Source organism: Leguminivora glycinivorella, chromosome 11 (genome assembly GCF_023078275.1).
Source record: "Leguminivora glycinivorella isolate SPB_JAAS2020 chromosome 11, LegGlyc_1.1, whole genome shotgun sequence".
NCBI lineage: Eukaryota > Metazoa > Arthropoda > Insecta > Lepidoptera > Tortricidae > Leguminivora > Leguminivora glycinivorella.
In genome coordinates, this window is record NC_062981.1 from 19831268 (window position 1) to 19852650 (window position 21383).

General features: G+C 35.5%; 1 protein-coding gene and 1 long non-coding RNA gene across 5 annotated transcripts in view; both read left to right on the top strand.

Moving 5' to 3' along the window:
• Positions 1 to 21383, top strand: part of LOC125231225 (protein spaetzle 4) — a 31788-nt gene that overhangs the window by 2942 nt on the left and 7463 nt on the right. The gene's annotated exons all lie outside the window — the stretch shown is intronic.
• LOC125231226 lies at positions 13008 to 14892 on the top strand. The gene is made up of 2 exons (XR_007177601.1): positions 13008 to 13155; positions 14753 to 14892. It is a non-coding gene; the product is annotated as an uncharacterized LOC125231226 (long non-coding RNA).

A 21383-nucleotide genomic window follows, 5' to 3' on the forward strand; every position in this document is an offset into this window, starting at 1 on the left:
AATAGGTTAAGGTAATTTTAAAGTAAGGTGAGAAAACAATTTATGATTATAAATATAATTATATACATTGCTGTGAAATGAAATACAAATTAAAGTGGAAATAATACATACATATACAATTAATGACCAACAAGAATATAGAAAATGTGTAAGTAATACTTGTGTTATAAAGTGCGCAAACGTGCCGTTAAGAATGTACCGTAAAAATAATTATATCCTAAAATCCGCGACCAAAAATCCGTATGGTATCCCTGTTTTTTGTTTCTCCAGTAATATCTTTTTAAATTGCAATTTGAAAGATTTCTTACTTTTTAGTTGTCTTACAGGTGGAGGGATATCATTCCAGCATTTGGTCGCGAGATATCGGAAACAACCAGTAAATGCGACCTTGATTATCATTATAGACTGCTTTCGCACTGTAATAGTCTATAATTCTGAGAGAGCGAATGATAGATAATTTAAGCCAGCTTAATATAGGTACTGTTTTCCTACAAGTATCTACTTTCAAAATTTCATGAACCTCTGTAAGCCTATCCAAAATGACAATGACTTCAATCGACAAAAGATACTATGACGTTACGATACATACATAAAATCATCCCATAAAGGAGTAGGCAGAGCACATGAAACTATTCAGGCCACTCTTGACAATGACATTACGATACGATACAAGATATTGCGGTACGATATGATCTGAAGCGTTAGGATGTAATTACCCTGGGTCGTTCACCTAATGCGGTCGCTAAATCAAAATATGCGGTTGCCAGGCAACCGATATTGTTTGCGATGATGCGGCAAACTTAACAGATTTTTTTATGGGGTATAGTAAGCCTTTCACCAAAAATTCATTGCCGATGATAACGTTAACAATATTTTTATTTGTTCTTCTTTATAAGATCTCTATTCCTTCTCAGCTTTTCAAGGTCCAAATTATGGTACATACAGTGAGGTACAGTGAGCTGGAAAACTCTTATCCATTAGCTTAGTTATCCTAAATAAAACTTGGCCCATACAACACAACACCACTTCTCTCGGTCCTGAGCGACTCTCTCCAATTGTTGACTCTGACATGTCATGTTATGTCGCTCTAATCTAGCGATACCGATACGTGGGGTATTTGACAGAAGATCCTCCTGCTATCCAGTCCAGTGAGCGTACCGAATGCACAACGGCCACGAGACGCTCATGATAATATTTCTTTCGTAGCTATCTATCTCTATCGCTCTTGCGTATTGGCGCGACAGAGCCAGATCATATGTCTGTGGCGTTTCGGTGGCGTTTCGCATCGCAGAAATGCCATTCGGCTACGGGGCCAGGTACGCTCTTTTCACACGCCATTTAAGATGCCATACAATTTCACCATTATCTTTTACCTTATAATCAAAGCTGTCCATCCAATGTTCTGACGCCTCAAATCACCCTTCATCAGTATCAATGACCTCCACTTAATGACAGCTCTTCTCCCATCACAACATTGCCTAATGTTTACATCAGCTGTGTGACGTCACGGTTCACTTTCACTCCAACTAATGATATGTAACACTTTCGAACCTCCTTTGTTTTTTTATTAAGTTTCTCCAGGGATTTTTTGTTTGTTTTAAAGTTACGTTGAATCGGGTTCAGTTTTTGCGGTTGGGTTTTTGAGTTACAGGCCAATTGGAACGAACAATGATTTCAGAACATTCATTCAAATATCAAATAAGTACATTATGCTCGTACATGTCTGAACATGTCTGGGGCAATCCAAAGGTGAGACCTAAATAATCTGATTCAAATATCATTTTAATGTGAATAGCGTTTCAAATTGGCTCATGGCCTGTAGGTTTTACAACAGGTTTTGAGACTACACCAGAAATTTCTAGATTATACTTTCTCATTTGTAAATCAGTAGGTACATGTAGTGAGTTAGCCATTGACTATCGAATGTCTAAGGCCATTCGTAACTTAGTGCCAGTAGATATCGTACGACGTCAAGTATTTTACTTGCGCCCACATTGACTGTTGGCTATACAATAAATAAAATGTCTTTTATCTAAAGTCCTGTAAGTAGTAGGGACATGTACATATTGTACACATCTTGTCAGAAGGATTTAATTCTGCTATGGATGGGTAGTATCCGCTTTTTTATGATATTTGAGGAGAAGGGACAGATTAAATAACCTATCAGGCGATTAAGTAATGTCCCCTTCGCCGGCGTTAACATTAACGATGAAAGTACACTCATTTCATTGTCTTCAAGTCATATCAATCCGAATATTGTGACTTTTACCACCGTTAACGTAAGTTCTCTCGTTATAAAATCCATGTTAGTTATTCTCGACACTTCTTCCAATACTATTGGTATAGGTGAGGTAACATAATGTATGATTGGATGGTTAAGATGTAAATTTTTCCTTATAACGAAGTACTGCAGCAGATTTTTATCTTATCCCGCAAGAAAAACCCTTCTACCTTATCCCATGTTTCCTTATCTAAAACAATAAAAGAAGTAATGGCCTTATTATCGCCATAACAGGTGTTACCTATGTCATAACACCACAACAATCACAATATTCTCTAGTAGACATAATGGCGAGATCATTGCCATCACTTAGACCGCTTGAGATAACATCTCTGTAATGTGCTTAGTGGAAGCGTGTTGTTGTTTACTATCGGCCATCGCGACATGCATCTCACTTAACATGCTTAGAGTTTTATATTTGTTTTTATCGACGATATTTGCAGGAAGAGGGGAATGTAAGGTGTTGTCTGTGTCAATCCCTGTCGATTTTTTATCATCATTTTGTACTTTTTCAGGAATGATTTTGTGTGATCTATCAGCTCTATACAGCACAACAAACTTATACAAATAATGTATTAAGAAAGACATACTTATTAATGTACAGTGGTTGGTCTTAAAGACTTAAGTTATAGAAATAAATGTTATAAGATATGTTTTACAAATGCCTGAGCTAGGATACTTCCTGTGTTTCAGGCAAACTGTAACTAAACCTCCGCTCACCTTACTTATTTACTTACTTACTTGACTAATCAACAGTATAGCTAACCCCCTTTAAATATACCCCGTAAATTTGGCCTTGTGATCGTCTAGCGTGAATAAGTAGAACCCTTCGATGTGAACCGCGATAACCTAGATCCTTTAATGAGTATCAGCTGTATTTTTGACTAATTTTTAAAATTTTATTTATTTATATTTTAAAGAAGAATAAAGGTTATTGTAGCATAATAATATAGTGTTATAGAAGAGTATTTTATCAGATTTAGGCCTAGAAAGTTATGAGTGAGAAAATTAATGACGTGATGAAGAAATTTTAGAATAAAAGTTAGTGAGTGAAACATACATGAAATAAATATTAAAAAATATTTTAGAAAACATCGGCTACGCTCTATTTTCGATTCCGGTTTGGGGTGAGAACTTGCGATACCGTCTGGAATCCTTAGACCCAATCAAACCACATTATCGGGCATCCTAAGCAAGTAAGCCTGAAGGGCTATCTATCTACAAACTAACCCCTTTTTTATTTTGTTTCTTTTCCCTAGCTAAACCCCCCTTTTCCCCAATACTGCTAATAGACCATAACTTCTCGATCCTTCTAATGTATCATCAAGGCTCCGAGTAGTTGCTACCACTGAGAACGAAGTAAGTAAGTCTAGTAACTCCTTGAAGCTTTTGACTTGTCATCAGTGGACGGCGCTCGCATGCCACTGGGCCCTATAACAAACCTATGCTTTTTATTCCAAAGAATAGTTTGTTTCCCTAACCAACTTGATAGAATTTACCTTGAAAAACTAGTTAGCAACACTCACTGGCTCGATGCTACACGAAGAATCAGAAATTGCTACCACAATTATTAATTTCACTCAGATAAATTAAGTAATAAAAGGTTTTATAAATTACCAGTTTTACCACATATTTTAAGATAATAAACACCACATTTAAAGTCCATTAAACCATATAAATAGTAGTAGTTAAATTATTTCTCCACAATACACGTTGACCAATTATATTTTAAGACCAATCATAACAGAACTCTACTTTCATAGAAATAGTGTGTGACTCTACCCTATTCCTATCGTTTTCCCTATTCTAGCATATCTGAAACACAGACCCTCACTTACCATAGATCTTGTGTTCAGAATATGTACAAGTGTATCCCTACTAGAACTGTACAGTTCAGCCAGCGAAGCTGAGGTAGGCAACCTATAGGCTTGTGTTCTGATCCCCCCCTCTGCTCTTGCCCGCGGGCTAGGGTAGCAGAGAGTAGATCGCCCTATCCGTGTATATATCCAGTATTCTAGGACACACCAGTACCAGCCACATGAGAGACCCAGCTGCGATCAACTTTACTTAGATGTGGATCGATCACAACCGAAATCCCCAGCGACCAACGCCAGCATGGACTAGAGCACCGAGTAAATAAATATAAATATATATAGGACCCCAGCCTCAAATACTGCCGACTTCAGTGAGCAAGGATTACTCCTAATGCCTTTCGTCAATCGTGAAAGTCCTCACTTCCATCTAACAGTTGGACTCTTTGAGACCGGTGAGAAAATACGCTTTTGTAAGTAAATAAAAGCGCCCAAGCCCTCCACTTGGAACAAAAAGACCCCTAAACGCTCTTATTTGACACCGTAAGGGAAGAAGCGCCTAGCCGGACAACAGTCTGTCACAAACAATGATCTGGCTTATAACTTTCACAAAATAACCCCATAGAAAATTACTAAATTCAATTTTACTGACCAACTAAACAAACGAGTGAAGTTTCCTTTACGTGCTATAATCTAAGCTTAGTTTTGCAAGAATTACTCCCTACAAAACCAAACACAGACTTATCTCCAAGCACCAGCCATACATCGACCCAGTCTTTGTATTGCTTGACGGCACTCATGAAACAAAGCACAGAAAACTTCACTATACACATTAATTTAATTGTAACACTACACTATAAATAGAACACTAAAATAACCCCACAACTGATGGTAAAGCAATTCCACCACAGGTCTAAGTCAACTGTACGACGATATTGTCCCCGCACAATCAAACAAAGACACAATTTCAAAGTTTACAATCACTTAGAATAATTTCCAAGTAAAAACAAACAGAGAAATAATAGCAGAACAACTTCACTCACCAGTATAACACACGAAAGCCAGAGACACTGTTAGTCTTGTGGATATTGTAAGAATGACGCGCGTCGGCTCCCTCCGACCCTTTTATAGCCTTTAATCCAGACATAATACGGACTGCAGACGTTTTGCAGACAAACCGCAGACTGCAGACGTTTTGCAGACATAATGCAGATGTTTTACAGACATAATGCGGACTGCAGACGTTTTGCAGACACAATGCAGATGTTTTACAGACATAATGCGGACTTGCAGACGTTTTGCAACACAATGCAGATGTTTTACAAACATAACGGGACTGCAGACGTTTTGCAGACACAATGGGACAGAAAGCCATTAACTTGGCACATAAGAAAAAGATCATAACTGGTTTGTTTACTAAGCCGTATGCCTTACGTAATAAAGTTCACGATCAACACGCGGATGTTTGCCTATTAACACGTGCAGATTGCAGCTGTTTTAGAAAGAGACAGAGCTATTGGAATTGATACCTATGTAGTCCAATAATGGAGCGTTAAGTAAATCGATAAATACTTTTACGTAAATATTATTTTGTGAAAGATTGTTTAAATCAATTTAGTAAGTGATTCGCAATGAAATATCACATTTGTTCTTAATTGTTACATTGAATGATATATTCAGGAAGTATAATAATCAATATCAGTGATTATTACCTCTTTGACTTGTAAATGAAACCAAGACATAATATCGGAACGTTACGCAGCTGACAACTGTCAGTGTCAGTATTCCATCCATGTGAACGTAGTTTAGTTGATAAATATGTTTTTCCAACCTAAGTTGTGCATCGAATAACAGTGAATTTTATGAGTGATGACGTAACTAAACATGTGATAAACCATCACAGATATTATTTGTTAAAATATTCAATGAAATCCCGAAGGAAATATGCACCAAAAAGTTGGTCAAGGAAAAGTTGATTTGCCGTAAGTTTTATATGTAATAACGAGTCCATTTCCTCGTCATAGACGCTTGTTCTGTTACAACTCGCCCCCGATTGGATTTCTTTTATAAAATACAAAGTGGTTTGTAAAAAAATCCAATCTCACTTAGCAAAAGAAGCAATAAAATTGAATAAAAGAATAAAAGAAAAATATCTCTAGATCAGTCGGAAATATCCCCCCATTTCTAATCGTGTGGTGTGTATTCCAATACTATGCAACTGCTAGCGACTCAGTTTTGAAATTAGCTCATCAGAATTTCGACAATGAACCATGATAACTCCTTTCTCAGAGTCCACGCATCGCCAGGGATACCAGGTTGTGAATCTGATAGGTCCTATTAACCCGTTCTTGCTAGCTCGTTCCCCGGTCGCGGCGAATATTCATTCCATCCACACTGTTGGACCGGAATAATTATCGTAATAATTTCAACGAGTTCACAATAACTTCCCACGCAATTACGAAGAAACCTTTAGAGCTCTCATTATAAGTCCAGAGCCTTCAATCTCCATTGTCGGAACTCAAACCAATTTCTCTACCTAATCACTCCAGCCACATGTTTTGGCGCATGTCTCATACTTGAATAAAATATACTGACTTAAGATTTGTTTGGATGTGTTTTTTTTTTTTTATAAAACAAACCTTAAATGACATAAGCATGTACCTCAACTCGGTACCATATCATGATCAAATGAAGAAATGATTTGATGATACTAAACTTCACAAATTCGAACACATAACAAGGAAACAAATATTGAAAAGAGCCTCGTTCTCACTAGACGATATCGGCCCTAAAATATGTCGATTGTCAAATACATCCCATTCAAGATGAGGTGTGTGGTTTTAGTATGGGTCTTATTACCTTGTAGAGTGAGTAGCCACGAAAAACTACCCTTGAAATGGGTCGAATCCAAATGGATTTTAACCTAACCGATAAGCTTTTTATGGCTAATGTGTTTCCCTCAGCCCCCCGCTGTTTATTCCCCGCAAATTCCGACCAAACTAGTTTTGACCACTTTCCAGCGCTGTCTGTCTATATCAATCCACTCATTCTATAAAAAAAAACATTCAAGACACACATCATTCAGTCATTCATCCCATTCAAAACATTCTTACATCTATAAACATTCATCATCTCTAAATTATTCACACACACACACACAATGTAACCATTCTTACTTCCTCATTCGCTCTTTCACTCGATCTCAACAGAAAGCCAACGCTTTTAAAAGTAATCAAAATAACGAATAAAAATGGAAATAAAATTACACAATAACTTCAAAAGTTTACGTATCCCATTTTACTCCACTCTACCCTGACTCGAAGGCAAAGAAAATTTCAATTTATTTATGATAGGTTTCATTTTATACGTCTATATTTCATTTCTACAAAGTATTTATTAACCGCAAACAATTTGACAATGTGTGAAAATTATTTGCTGCACATACTAAAAATAAAATGTTCGTACGGACAAAATGTTACATTTTATGTAAACATCTTTTATTTCACAGTCAATCACTGTAAGGGTTCTACCCTGTTTTCAATTTCCCTGTCTTTTGTTCATTATTACATTCCTCAGTGCAAAATTGATAGCATAAAATGCAAAAAATTTATAAAAGTAAGTACAGTCACTTAAACAAAATAGTGGCCCTCCCTACTCCGATCTTTGTAGAACAAAATACTGACCGAGTTATGCTTAGAAACGAGGATCTGCACTGGTGATTACCGATATTGTACAGTGGGACGGTGAGAGTAAAAAAAATAATGACTTTAGGGTGTCACCACCCTATATCATGTAAAACGATAACGCAAAATAAATATCACTGCTAACTGTAATAACTAAAATGAAAATTTGTTTGTCAACCGCTCTTAATTTTTCTAATGTCCAGGTAGACTAGATACATTTATGATGTTCAGCTATTGTTATATTAAAATAATCTAACCATACAATGTATATCCAATACATTCTTCTTACAAAATAAAGATTTAAAAAAAAAATTGTTGTCCATATAATGAACCGACTTCTTTATCTAAAAAAAAAATCCGTATTATAAATTTACATCTACCATACACCATTTTATAATCCTAGGAACGAAACTACTAAGTGACAGAGAAACTATACGATGTGCTAGCCAATAAAGCCCTTTACCACATAGATCACTATAGAAATAAAATTAATTTCAGACAAAATTTTGACTTCTACCACCCCTATAATAATAACACTGCATCTCAATAAAATTTTGAAGAACTCATGACGCATTTAAAATAATGATAATGATGATGATGATAAGAAAGAAAAATAATAATGTACCACATAAGTATGTCGCAATAAATAAACATTCTTTACTAAGAAGTCATTGACTTGTAACCAATGTACTCATAGAATTTACATTACACATCATGTAATGTTCATAATAAACGCATAATACAATTTTGCAAAAAAAAAGTAATTGCAGTTTTGAAGTGGTTTTCATGTTTTTAATTTTTTCCCGCAAAATATGATGTATCCTTAATTTTGATATGGTTTTGATATTTTTTGTAAAATATAATGTAACATCAAATTTGATGTGGTTTTGATAAAATATATTCCTTTTTTTTTTTTTTAAACTATCTGCAAAATTTTATTTTGGTTTTAATTGCCTTATGATAAAATACAAAATGATGTCATAAGTAGGTTCAAAATACTTTTATTTGATTGGATAATAATATAACAAAATAATGAATTTCTTAAAGCGAGCTTAAACTTGCATTGTCCTATTCTATGTCTTCAATATTGTATAACATGCCCCGAAAGTCTTTTGTAACCTCGGGCAATTTATTCCTTCTTCATTACATTTGCAGCTGCAGCAAACTTTGCAAATTGTTAACAAACACGACAATGGGCTGAGGAACTTGGTTAAAGGTGTCTCTCTTCCTTTTTTTCTTTTCATACTTGGCTAGTTCTATGATGAGTTCTTGAGTAGCTAATGATGATGATTAGATCCTGCTGGCCTCCTGGTAATATTTCAAAATTTTCCAAACTATTCTCTTCTCAGTCGGTGTCATAACCCAGGACACCATGAAACCTCTTCCGAAGACACGTTGCACACTTGATCACAATCAGCATAACCGCAAAAGATCCAGTTACTTATTTTTGAACACAGCAAGTAACTTGAAACCAATGAATATTTCTTCAACTCTAAAGTTGGCTAGTCCTTATTTGTCCAATCATTGGTCAAAAAATAAAATATTGCATAAATCAAATATCATAAACACTTGTTATTTCACTAGCGTTACTAAGCATGCACTTAAACACACACTGAAGTTTTCACCGCATGTTTCCACCGTCCTCGCTGATCCACTATGTTCAATGACAGAACACTGCTGTGGTAAGAATCTATCTTAGGTTAAAACTAAAGTTAAGTTAAAGACTTCCAATAAACAGAGGGAAAGATAAAATAAAAATCACAAGCGTTAAAATATTTTCCAAAAAAAAATATGCCAACTAAGGTTGCAGGACCATCTAGGTACTTTAACCATATGAGACGTACGTCTCATTTACGTTCACCTACAATTATTATTATTATTTTTTTTTTTTCCTCAAGTATGATGTCTGATCGCTAAGTGACTTTAATTTTTCTAACTCAAAAATTACTGCAGACTATAAAACTCCGTCTTGTTTGCTCAATAAAACTAGAATAGGGTAAATTAATTGGGGTTTTGAACACTTACATATATGTATTTTTCTTGATCGGCATTTTCTGTTCCATTCTTCTGTTTAGTGTGGCATAATATGGCACCACTAACAACATAATCATATTGAAAATCTTCAGTAACACGTTGGTCCTATGAGCAGGTATGAGACCAGGCTCAAAAACTCTTGCCTCTCCGTTAGTTGACATCAAAAGCCGGGTACTTCAACTCGAACGTCCCACGAAATATCTCAATGTTCACTTCATGTTTTTCGCGTCCAAACTGTTGCTAACTCTGTCTCCATGTACTCAAGTCTTGCACTATTGCACTAACACCTTTTTTAACTAACTAATTATGGCCTAAAACTAATTGAAATTACTATGTTTTCACTAACAGAGCTCTTCGTTTCAAAACGTAGTTAACTCTCACATTTCTCTACGTGTGATAATAAGACGTCACTAAAAATCACACATGCTCCTACACTATCAATTACACTAATTATTTGAAGCTACATAACACTATAATTTCAGTGAAATCGGTTTTCTTAAATAAAATTTAATAACTTCGCGCTCAGATTTTTTTTTAAGGAACTGTCACTGTCAATATTGTCATCCTTAACCGTTTTTTTTTTTTTACAATTGTCCTCATGGGCGTATTTTCATTGTAAACACACTAATGTGTTTTTAGTAGTCACAAACATTAAATCAACAAAACAATTATTTGATATCATAAATTTAGCCTATCATAATGTTCAAATATTTGACTAGTTATTAGAAATATATAATTGATTTTTTTTTTTTCATAATTTAATGAAATCGAACGAAAACTATCGTGTAAATTTGTCAATGCGTAGGAAATCGCGTGTGCGCATCGGTTTACAAAAGTGTGACCACATTAAAAATATATTGTGAGATTCTTTAAGGATCTAACAGACGGTCGGACCGCACTTGTAAGGGGACATGTGTTAGGCCCTATTTACAAAATACCGTTCAAAATCTACACAACTTGAATAGTTTGATGTGATTTAAGCAATAGAAAATTAAATTAACAAAATCTTTTGTATTTAAATACATCTATTGTATTAATTTTACTATAATGAAGTAGAGAAAAATGAAGTAAAGTTTTGTAAATGACAACACCGGACAATAAATTACTGAATTACTGAATATCTTTTGTCGAAAATTGTATGACCGATCAAGCGTACCAACTTAAAAACAATGATAGTTTGTGTAATGTCACCGATAGAACACCTTTTGGCGAAGATATATGTTATCTGTGGTTAAATTATTTTCTCTAATCTATGTCATGCTTACCGCTAATCCGCTTGTTCGCGAAAAAATGGCAGATCCGTTTTTGTTTTCTTTAGCTCATTATTAATTACGTGATCTACAACTAGAATTATTTAAATATTCGCTTTATTTTAATCGGCTTAAACAAACGACAGGCAATTCTGCGCCGACGCCGGTCATGAACCGTCCATATTCGCCATTTTGTCATTTAGCAAACTAAGAAAATGCAAACAAAACATTATTTGCCCTAAACACGCGTTACTTCTAAATAATTTTGTCGACAAAGTGAGCCTGTTTTATCAAATTGAACTCTGAACTGCAATTGCAATGTAATTTTCCGTTAGCGAAAGTGAGGTTACGAAATTGACATGACATTATTGTTGGAAAAAAAAAAACGTGAATGCAATGGACATGTGTTTTGTTGTGTTTCTCATCAAGATAATAGAAGAATTTAGTGCTCATACTCATGATCTAATGAGCAAACAGCCCATGCAAAGGATGTCTTATCGGGCTATGCCTCAATTGATAAAGTGAACTAATTGCCTACTTCAAAAGCAGTTTTGCATGAAAGGTAAGCTTTTGTTTTATTATTTGATGTGTTTTCAAACTAGTCGTCGTTTTCGAAACCCAGCAGAACATACTTGCGAACTACAACGACTAGACCGAATATATTGGTGAAATGTTGCTTATTTCATTGTTCTGTCGTCAGATAAGTTAATGATTAGTAAATTTCCCACGTTACTTTCTGACTTTCACATTCCCTAAGAGGATCTAAATGTACGTGAAATAGTCCTAACTGTCAAAATATATTTGTTACTTTCAATGAGGTTTATATGGTTGTTTGATTTTTCAGTCAACATCTAATTGGAATTTCTCACAATGCCCGATATTTCTACACATCTGCCACAAATTTTATGGAAAACAATATTTATAGAAACTGAACATACCTTGGTTAAACGGTAAGCATTAAAAATATGTTCGACTAATTTATTTGATCTAGGCTACCTAACTGTTCTTGGAAATTGTAACGTTGTTTCCGTACCAACATATAAACTTCTCAATTATTTTTCTGAAGCGCTGGCTTATGGGCTATGGAAAATAATATTTGTAGGACCTCAAACGAATGTCATGGCATTTAAAAATAGGCATTGAAACTTGTCCAAACTTTAATTTTGTATTTTTGGATACTTAAATAAAATTATGTAGACTAAAAATCCAGACTTAGCATAGATTTTATTTCTGCTACATTGAGTTTAAATAGTGTATGTATTAATTTTCAGTATATGAAATGGATAACCATCATCGAAGAACATCAACCAGCTGTCGGCAACATGCAGGTTGACTGAGGAATTTTCCGGTGTGTCTTTTTATGGACTGTCTTACACTCCTCAAGTCACGTAAAACGACTGTTGGTTGTTCCCTATATATAAACAATCTTAATGATACTATTTATAAATAAGATTCCTTAAACATACATACACCCTTTTTTAACTAATCTTTCAATATGTACAATTTCAGGTTTTACCCGAGAGGCCACGCTTCAGGTTGGACCGTCTTCCATATATCTACTGACTTCATATAAATAAAGGTACTTATTATAATTTATTAAATTTAGTTAATAGCTCATGGCATTAATAATATTATATTTAGAAAATTTAGTTGCGAGGGATAGCGATGACTATAGCGATGAAGTGAAAATTGAACTTAAATTAATTTATCCTAATTTTATTGGCTAAGCAAACTTATTACTAACTCATTTATGTCCTAGCTCATGTAGATATGAACTGCAAGGCAGAGGTTCTCAAACTTTTTAATATTTTTTTTCTTTTGTAAATTTTGTAGTATGCGTTGTTTTTTCTGACACAATATTTCTCATGGGCGTGTCTTAGTTCCAAAAATTAAGCGACGCGCCCCCGTGAATAGATAAATGAAATAATATTGAACCCAATTGGCAGAACCCCACTCTAAACAATACCCCTTTCTTACACTATCTATATGAATATTTCTAATGTCTGACTATTTCCTTTCAGTGTACTGAGGACTCACTAATCTGCACTACCAGTAACAAAGTAATCCGACAATCAGACTGGACCCGGTCATGTTAGGTAAGTTTACATACTTAATGTGTACCACATACCACATACTATTTCTGAACCTCAGTAAAATATGGTTTTATAAAGATAATAGTGCTTATTATCTATGCCTACTTAACAGGAATATTACAAGTTTCAATCAATTTTCATAAAATTATTTGAGCAATTGTGACAATGAGCAAGCAGTGATGGAGTTAAGGTATGGCAAGGTACGACCTCCCAGATGCTGGTAATTTCGTAGGAAATCTGGTGACGATTGTGTAGCTATTTAACTTAACTAATAAAATATGTATGTTGGCATATGCCTGATCCGTGAAATATTGCGACAGTGTAAGGTTCCGTATAAAAGCTGTGTACACAATCTAAGTGAGATAACATGTCATGTGTACCAGTTGAAAATATTGTTCATACATACATACTTGTTTGTACTATAGCAAAAATATATACTTATAGAAAGTTGAAATTCGCACTGTGCATTTAATTTATTGAAATAATTGGCAGATATAGGCTACAGTGACCTCTCACCATCAAGAGGGACGTATGCTTGTTTACTACGGATGTAATATGAAAATATATGATGACTTATAAGCTAATGAACTAAATTAGTCCTAACATGATTAATACGTATAACCTAACAGACAGACATTTGTTCTCATAGTGAAAATATTCAGTATAAAGACTTTGTCAATTTATTGTATGATGTATGAAATCCTGTGAGACAATACGTATATTATAGAGTTACAACTGAAATGCAAACAAACCATCCATCGAAGGAGGTACTGTCATAGTATAACATGCGTGTAGCTATTCAGTATTCATAGAAAAATGGCGGGACGCCCCATATAATATTGTACTTCAGCGCGACAATGAATAATCGCGCCCCCATAGCCATTAGACTAAAGCCTATCTTCTTGTATTACTAGGTCTTAAATCTAGGGTTTAAGTATCCTAGGATTATTTTAGGAAAATAATCTTACATCTAGACTTACATCTAGACTAGTAGTTATCCTGCCTATGAATGAAATTCTGTATAACAGGCGCCTACTAAGAATATACATATCAGAGTGTTCATGGACTATATAAGACAGCATCGAAGCTATCCGATCTCCAATGTAAAGCGCAAACGTGATGCAAAGCTTTCAAAATAGCCCTGAAGATGGCAGAACCTGTTAAGAAAATGTACTGGGCATATAGAGAACTATTTGTTTTAACATGAAATTCTATTACTATTGTACATTGTGTACACACTTATGTTTCCAATTCCGGTCACGAGGTGGCAAACTCTTCTAAAGTGCTACAGTTCCGCGCCTCCTATTATTTTAGATACATGGGTATTTTTCTATAAGTACCTAGTATTTTACGTACTAGCCCCGCCTATACAACAGCCATAAAACATACATTAAGACACAGAATAAATAATAGTACTACGCACAGGCGCAAGGGAACGTCAAGATGCGCCAATGCCAACAATTGCTACGTAGCAATGCAACCAAATGGCCTAATCGGGACGATGTTTAGTTCAACCACTACGATTATGAGCTAATTTCCTAGAAATAGATTTTGTCTAAGTTTACTACGCTACTTTAATTTTATTATTTTTATTTTTCAGATACCAGAGGAAGACGAAAATATAATTGATTCTGTACTGATGCATGACTTCGCTCGGAACGCGGCAAGAATTAACAATGGAAGAAAATACTACAGACGTGTTTATTAACAATAAAGTTATTTTTGTTTTTATGAAATAGCGATTGAATAAAAATATTAGGTATATGAGTTTTATTTAGAGATGAAATAAGTCAAGAAATACAGCACACCCACTCGTTTTCACAACAACAAATGTAGCCTGGTAAGGCTAATTCCTATTATTTATTTATAAACCTTGGTATCCAAGATGTGTTCTACAGAGCACATCTTAGATCCCTTGGGCACGGAACCAAATGTAACTAAACCTCCGCTCACCTTACTTATTTACTTACTTGACTAACCAACAGTATAGCTAACCCCCCTTTAAATATACCCCGTAAATTTGGCCTTGTGATCGTCTAGCGTGAATAAGTAGAACCCTTCGATGTGAACCGCGATAACCTAGATCCTTTAATGAGTATCAGCTGTATTTTTGACTAATTTTTAAAATTTTATTTATTTATATTTTAAAGAAGAATAAAGGTTATTGTAGCATAATAATATAGTGTTATAGAAGAGTATTTTATCAGATTTAGGCCTAGAAAGTTATGAGTGAGAAAATTAATGACGTGTTGAAGAAATTTTAGAATAAAAGTTAGTGAGTGAAACATACATGAAATAAATATTAAAAAATATTTTGGTAATCATCCGCTACGCCTTATTAGTGGTCCCGGTTTGGGCAAGGGCTTGCGATACGGTATGGGACCCTTGACCTGATCAAACCACTTTATCAGGATCCTAAGCAAGTAAGCCTGAAGGGCTATCTATCTACAAACTAACCCCTTTTTGTTTTTGTTTCTTTTCCCTAGCTAAACCTCCCTTTTCCCCAATACTGCTAATAGACCATAACTTCTCGATCCTTCTAATGTATCATCAAGGCTCCGAGTAGTTGCTACCACTGAGAACGAAGTAAGTAAGTCTAGTAACTCCTTGAAGCTTTTGACTTGTCATCAGTGGACGGCGCTCGCATGCCACTGGGCCCTATAACAAACCTATGCTTTTTATTCCAAAGAATAGTTTGTTTCCCTAACCAACTTGATAGAATTTACCTTGAAAAACTAGTTAGCAACACTCACTGGCTCGATGCTACACGAAGAATCAGAAATTGCTACCACAATTATTAATTTCACTCAAATAAATTAAGTAATAAGAGATTTTATAAATTACCAGTTTTACCACATATTTTAAGATAGTAAACACCACATTTAAAGTCCATTTAAACCATATAAATAGTAGTAGTTAAATTATTTCTCCACAATACACGTTGACCAATTATAATTGAAGACCAATCATAACAGAACTCTACTTTCATAGAAATAGTGTGTGACTCTACCCTATTCCTATCGTTTTCCCTATTCTAGCATATCTGAAACACAGACCCTCACTTACCATAGATCTTGTGTTCAGAATATGTACAAGTGTATCCCTACTAGAACTGTACAGTTCAGCCAGCGAAGCTGAGGTAGGCAACCTATAGGCTTGTGTTCTTATCCCCCCCTCTGCTCTTGCCCGCGGGCTAGGGTAGCAGAGAGTAGATCGCCCTATCCGTGTATATATCCAGTATTCTAGGACACACCAGTACCAGCCACATGAGAGACCCAGCTGCGATCAACTTTACTTAGATGTGGATCGATCACAACCGAAATCCCCAGCGACCAACGCCAGCATGGACTAGAGCACCGAGTAAATAAATATAAATATATATAGGACCCCAGCCTCAAATACTGCCGACTTCAGTGAGCAAGGATTACTCCTAATGCCTTTCGTCAATCGTGAAAGTCCTCACTTCCATCTAACAGTTGGACTCTTTGAGACCGGTGAGAAAATACGCTTTTGTAAGTAAATAAAAGCGCCCAAGCCCTCCACTTGGAACAAAAAGACCCCTAAACGCCTCTTATTTGACACCGTAAGGGAAGAAGCGCCTAGCCGGACAACAGTCTGTCACAAACAATGATCTGGCTTATAACTTTCACAAAATAACCCCATAGAAAATTACTAAATTCAATTTTACTGACCAACTAAACAAACGAGTGAAGTTTCCTTTACGTGCTATAATCTAAGCTTAGTTTTGCAAGAATTACTCCCTACAAAACCAAACACAGACTTATCTCCAAGCACCAGCCATACATCGACCCAGTCTTTGTATTGCTTGACAGCACTCATGAAACAAAGCACAGAAAACTTCACTATACACATTAATTTAAATGTAACACTACACTATAAATAGAACACTAAAATAACCCCACAACTGACAGTAAAGCAATTCCACCACAGGTCTAAGTCCAACTGTACGACGATATTGTCCCCGCACAATCAAACAGAGACACAATTTCAAAGTTTACAATCACTTAGAATAATTTCCAAGTAAAAACAAACAGAGAAATAATAGCAGAACAACTTCACTCACCAGTATAACACACGAAAGCCAGAGACACTGTTAGTCTTGTGGATATTGTAAGAATGACGCGCGTCGGCTCGCTCCGACCCTTTTATAGCCTTTAATCCAGACATAATACGGACTGCAGACGTTTTGCAGACAAACCGCAGACTGCAGACGTTTTGCAGACATAATGCAGATGTTTTACAGACATAACGCGGACTGCAGACGTTTTGCAGACACAATGCAGATGTTTTACAGACATAATGCGGACTGCAGACGTTTTGCAGACACAATGCAGATGTTTTACAGACATAACGCGGACTGCAGACGTTTTGCAGACACAATGGAGACAGAAAGCCATTAACTTGAGCACATAAGAAAAAGATCATAACTGGTTTGTTTACTAAGCCGTATGCCTTACGTAATAAAGTTCACGATCAACACGCGGATGTTTGCCTATTAACACGTGCAGATTGCAGCTGTTTTAGAAAGAGACAGAGCTATTGGAATTGATACCTATGTAGTCCAATAATGGAGCGTTAAGTAAATCGATAAATACTTTTACGTAAATATTATTTTGTGAAAGACTGTTTAAATCAATTTAGTACGTGATTTCGCAATGAAAGATCACATTTGTTCTTAATTGTTACATTGAATGATATATTCAGGAAGTATAATAATCAATATCAGTGATTATTACCTCTTTGACTTGTAAATGAAACCAAGACATAATATCGGAACGTTACGCAGCTGACAACTGTCAGTGTCAGTATTCCGTCCATGTGAACGTAGTTTTGTTGATAAATACGTTTTTCCAACCTATTTTACATTAAATAATAGTGAATTTTATCAGTGATGACGTAACTAAACATGTGATTAACCATCAAAGATATTATTTGTTAAAATATTCAATGAAATCCCGAAGGAAATATGCACCAAAAAGTTGGTCAAGGAAAAGTTGATTTGCCGTAAGTTTTATATGTAATAACGAGTCCATTTCCTCGTCATAGACGCTTGTTCTGTTACAAAAATTGTAATTGGAAATGTTAGCGGTAATCTACAATAGAGATACTAGACTACAACGTATTTCGTTATACTGTGTGTGAGAAGGTTGAGAAAAAATTGTAATGTCCAATACCTACACCTACAGAACCTATGAATATATCTACGACAATAATTACTTTACTCGTTCAAATACTGCCCGATACCACATACTACTTAGTTTTCAGGTGTAAGAATAAGCGCCTGGCATCCGTTGGCTTGGCTCGTTGTGGATGGACGACATTCGGAAAATTGCTCTCGTAAAATCTCTGGATGAGTGTAGCACAGGACCATTATTTACATAAAATGGATTTTTAATTAACATGCATTTTAAGCAACATTACACGGACATGTACCGGCAAAAATTATTTTGAAATTGATAAAATTTATTGGTATACATTTTATGAGTACCTAAATACACATTAGTACATGATTAAGGCGTATATGTAGCCGAATGGCACAAACGCTCACGAAACACTCACGAAACGAAACGCTAGTAGATATCTATCTCTATCGCTCTTGCGTATTGGCGCGACAGAGTCAGACTAGCTTTCGCGGCGTTTCGTTTTCGTTTCGCGTCGGAGAAATGCCATTCGGCTACGGGGCCAGGCCCCGTAGCCGAATGGCATTTCTCCGACGCCAAACGAAAGCGATACGCCGCTGGCTCTGTCGCGCCAATCCGCAAGCGCGATAGAGATAGATATCTACTAGCGCTTCGTTTCGTGAGCGTTTCGTGAGCGATTGTGCCATTCGGCTAGCCACCCAGGACAGCATAAATGGTGTAATTGGTGTACTAACGGGAAGAAAGGTCTGTGATGATCATAGTTAGCCTTTGATGATACTTAGCTTATAAATGAACATCTAAAAATAATGTTGTGTTGTCCAGGTATATAATCTAATCCTGTTCTTTCTAGAACCCTGTAGGTAAATCTTTAAAAAAAAACACGCGTAGGCTGAACAATGCAAAATTAAATTGCATTCAGTGTGCATCGTCCTTTCAAGGCATATTTTTATATGTATAACCTCCTACACATTCCGATTCGCGAGAAGTCATCTGTCCTAAATTGCAGTATGCATTGCATCAAGAATTGGTGCCTCAAAATAAAAGTGAGTAGGTACCTGTACCTACACCTAATACAGATGTAGTACGAAAAGATTTTCTTTCGTATTTTGACGGAAACAAACGAACGTGCCATGCTATTTCAGTCTCAATACGTCTTGTCTAGACTCTGAACTAGCATGACAAATACGAACGTTTCCGGAAAAATACGAATGAAACCCTTTCATACTACATCTGTTCGTATTTATCGTCTTATACTATCACTAAAATCATAAATAATCATAATAAGAACTGTTAGCTAGCTAAAAGTAGTAATTGCTGTAATGCTGTTAATATTATGTACTAATCAGCTGTAAAAGTGCACGGCGAAATTATGAATTTCATTGATAAATTCGCCATGTACTTGTGCAGCTAAGTAGGTACTATTTACTCTGTCTATCTCTGCATAAAATTTGCAACAAGAGTGAAGCACTGTCAGAATTAATGTCAAATTCCTATAATAATTTGACGCTTAATCATGTACTCATACTCATGTGTACTTACTCATAATAGGCTAGTTTCCTATATTTAAAATAAAATATTTTTTGCAGTGCACGAAATAAAGCACCACATAATTAGAAGAATAATATGGACAGTAGTTATGTTTAAACGTAATTTTTATTTAATAAGTCAAAGAGAAAGATATAAAGTAAATGAATTGACGGTGACGTCACTCCTCAGTATTTCATAGTAATTCCATATTAGCAAATCGTTTTGACAGTTCTTAAAAAGAAGCTGATTTGACTAGTAGGAAACTAGCCTATACCAGTAGTACGTCATCATTGTCTCAAAAGATGCAACAGGCTAGATGATGATGAATGCCATTGCAAAATTCACATTACAAGAATGAATAACATTATTAAATTGAATATCCTCTTCAATATGCTGCTTCTAACCATAACATATAGATAGAGAAAGTATTCTTTATCAGACCCGTTCGTCAATGAACGCCCAAAAAGGTTGCTAGGTGTTATCGTGCATATTTTATTGATGCGCGTGCGCGTGGTAAATCAGTTTAAGATCATAAATATTAGTAATAATCATGAATAATTTTAATAGGATGCATTTTTTTTTTCATACAAAGAGAATCAATATCATCATTAGGATGAAGCCTTTGTGCAAATTTTCAGGTTTTTAAATCAATCTTCAGCCTCCGCATTAGGTTTGAAATTTTGAAAATCTCATACAAATTTGAAAATTCAACTTTCAGATAAAAAATGTTTTTCGGCAATATTATGTTCAGTATACATTATTGATACATCATATAACTTCATGGCAAGACAGCAAATCGCTAACACTCCGTGGCGAACGAAACTCAACTGGCTTTGACTTACGTGCCTAACTAATACTGAAATGAAATCAGGATGAAATGAAAACATAATAATACAGTTTATCTACAGGCTCTAAGTAAGAGAGCAGCAGAGACTTAAGAAATAATATAGATAAATTATTTAGATTCGGACCACGCTTAGAATCAAGTGGTAGTTCGTCACTATACTTTAAAAAAAACTTGTATCTTCGTCTGTCAATGAAAAGAAAATTGTAGTAAGTATGTATGGAATGCATATAGACTTACTGCGTTTTAACTTTGAGGAGCAGCGTGAGATACAGATTTTTTCAAAGTAGTGACGAGTGGGTACCTATCCTATATACTAGACAACTGACAATCGCGAATTGGTTGGTTTTCGATTGTCTCCGATCGAGAGAAGTGAATAGAGGATTACGCTTCAATTAAGCGTGGGCGCTTACTTTCGATAGCGGAGGTGGTGCAAGTCATGAGAGAAAGTCTACAGCCAAACCAAGCCAAGGAAGGCCAGATCTTGGCTACCAGGGCTGGCTTGGTTGTAGTCCTACATTGTCACGGCGTTTCTATACAAAAGTAAAAACTGGAGTAGAATTCTTTACCGGCGGCTATATTTCCGAGCTCATATAACCTTCAAATCAAGGATGAACAGGCATCTCCTGGGCGAGCGAGATAATTTATTGAAATTAATTTTCATGGAGTACCTACCTAGTCTGTTAACATTTTTTTTT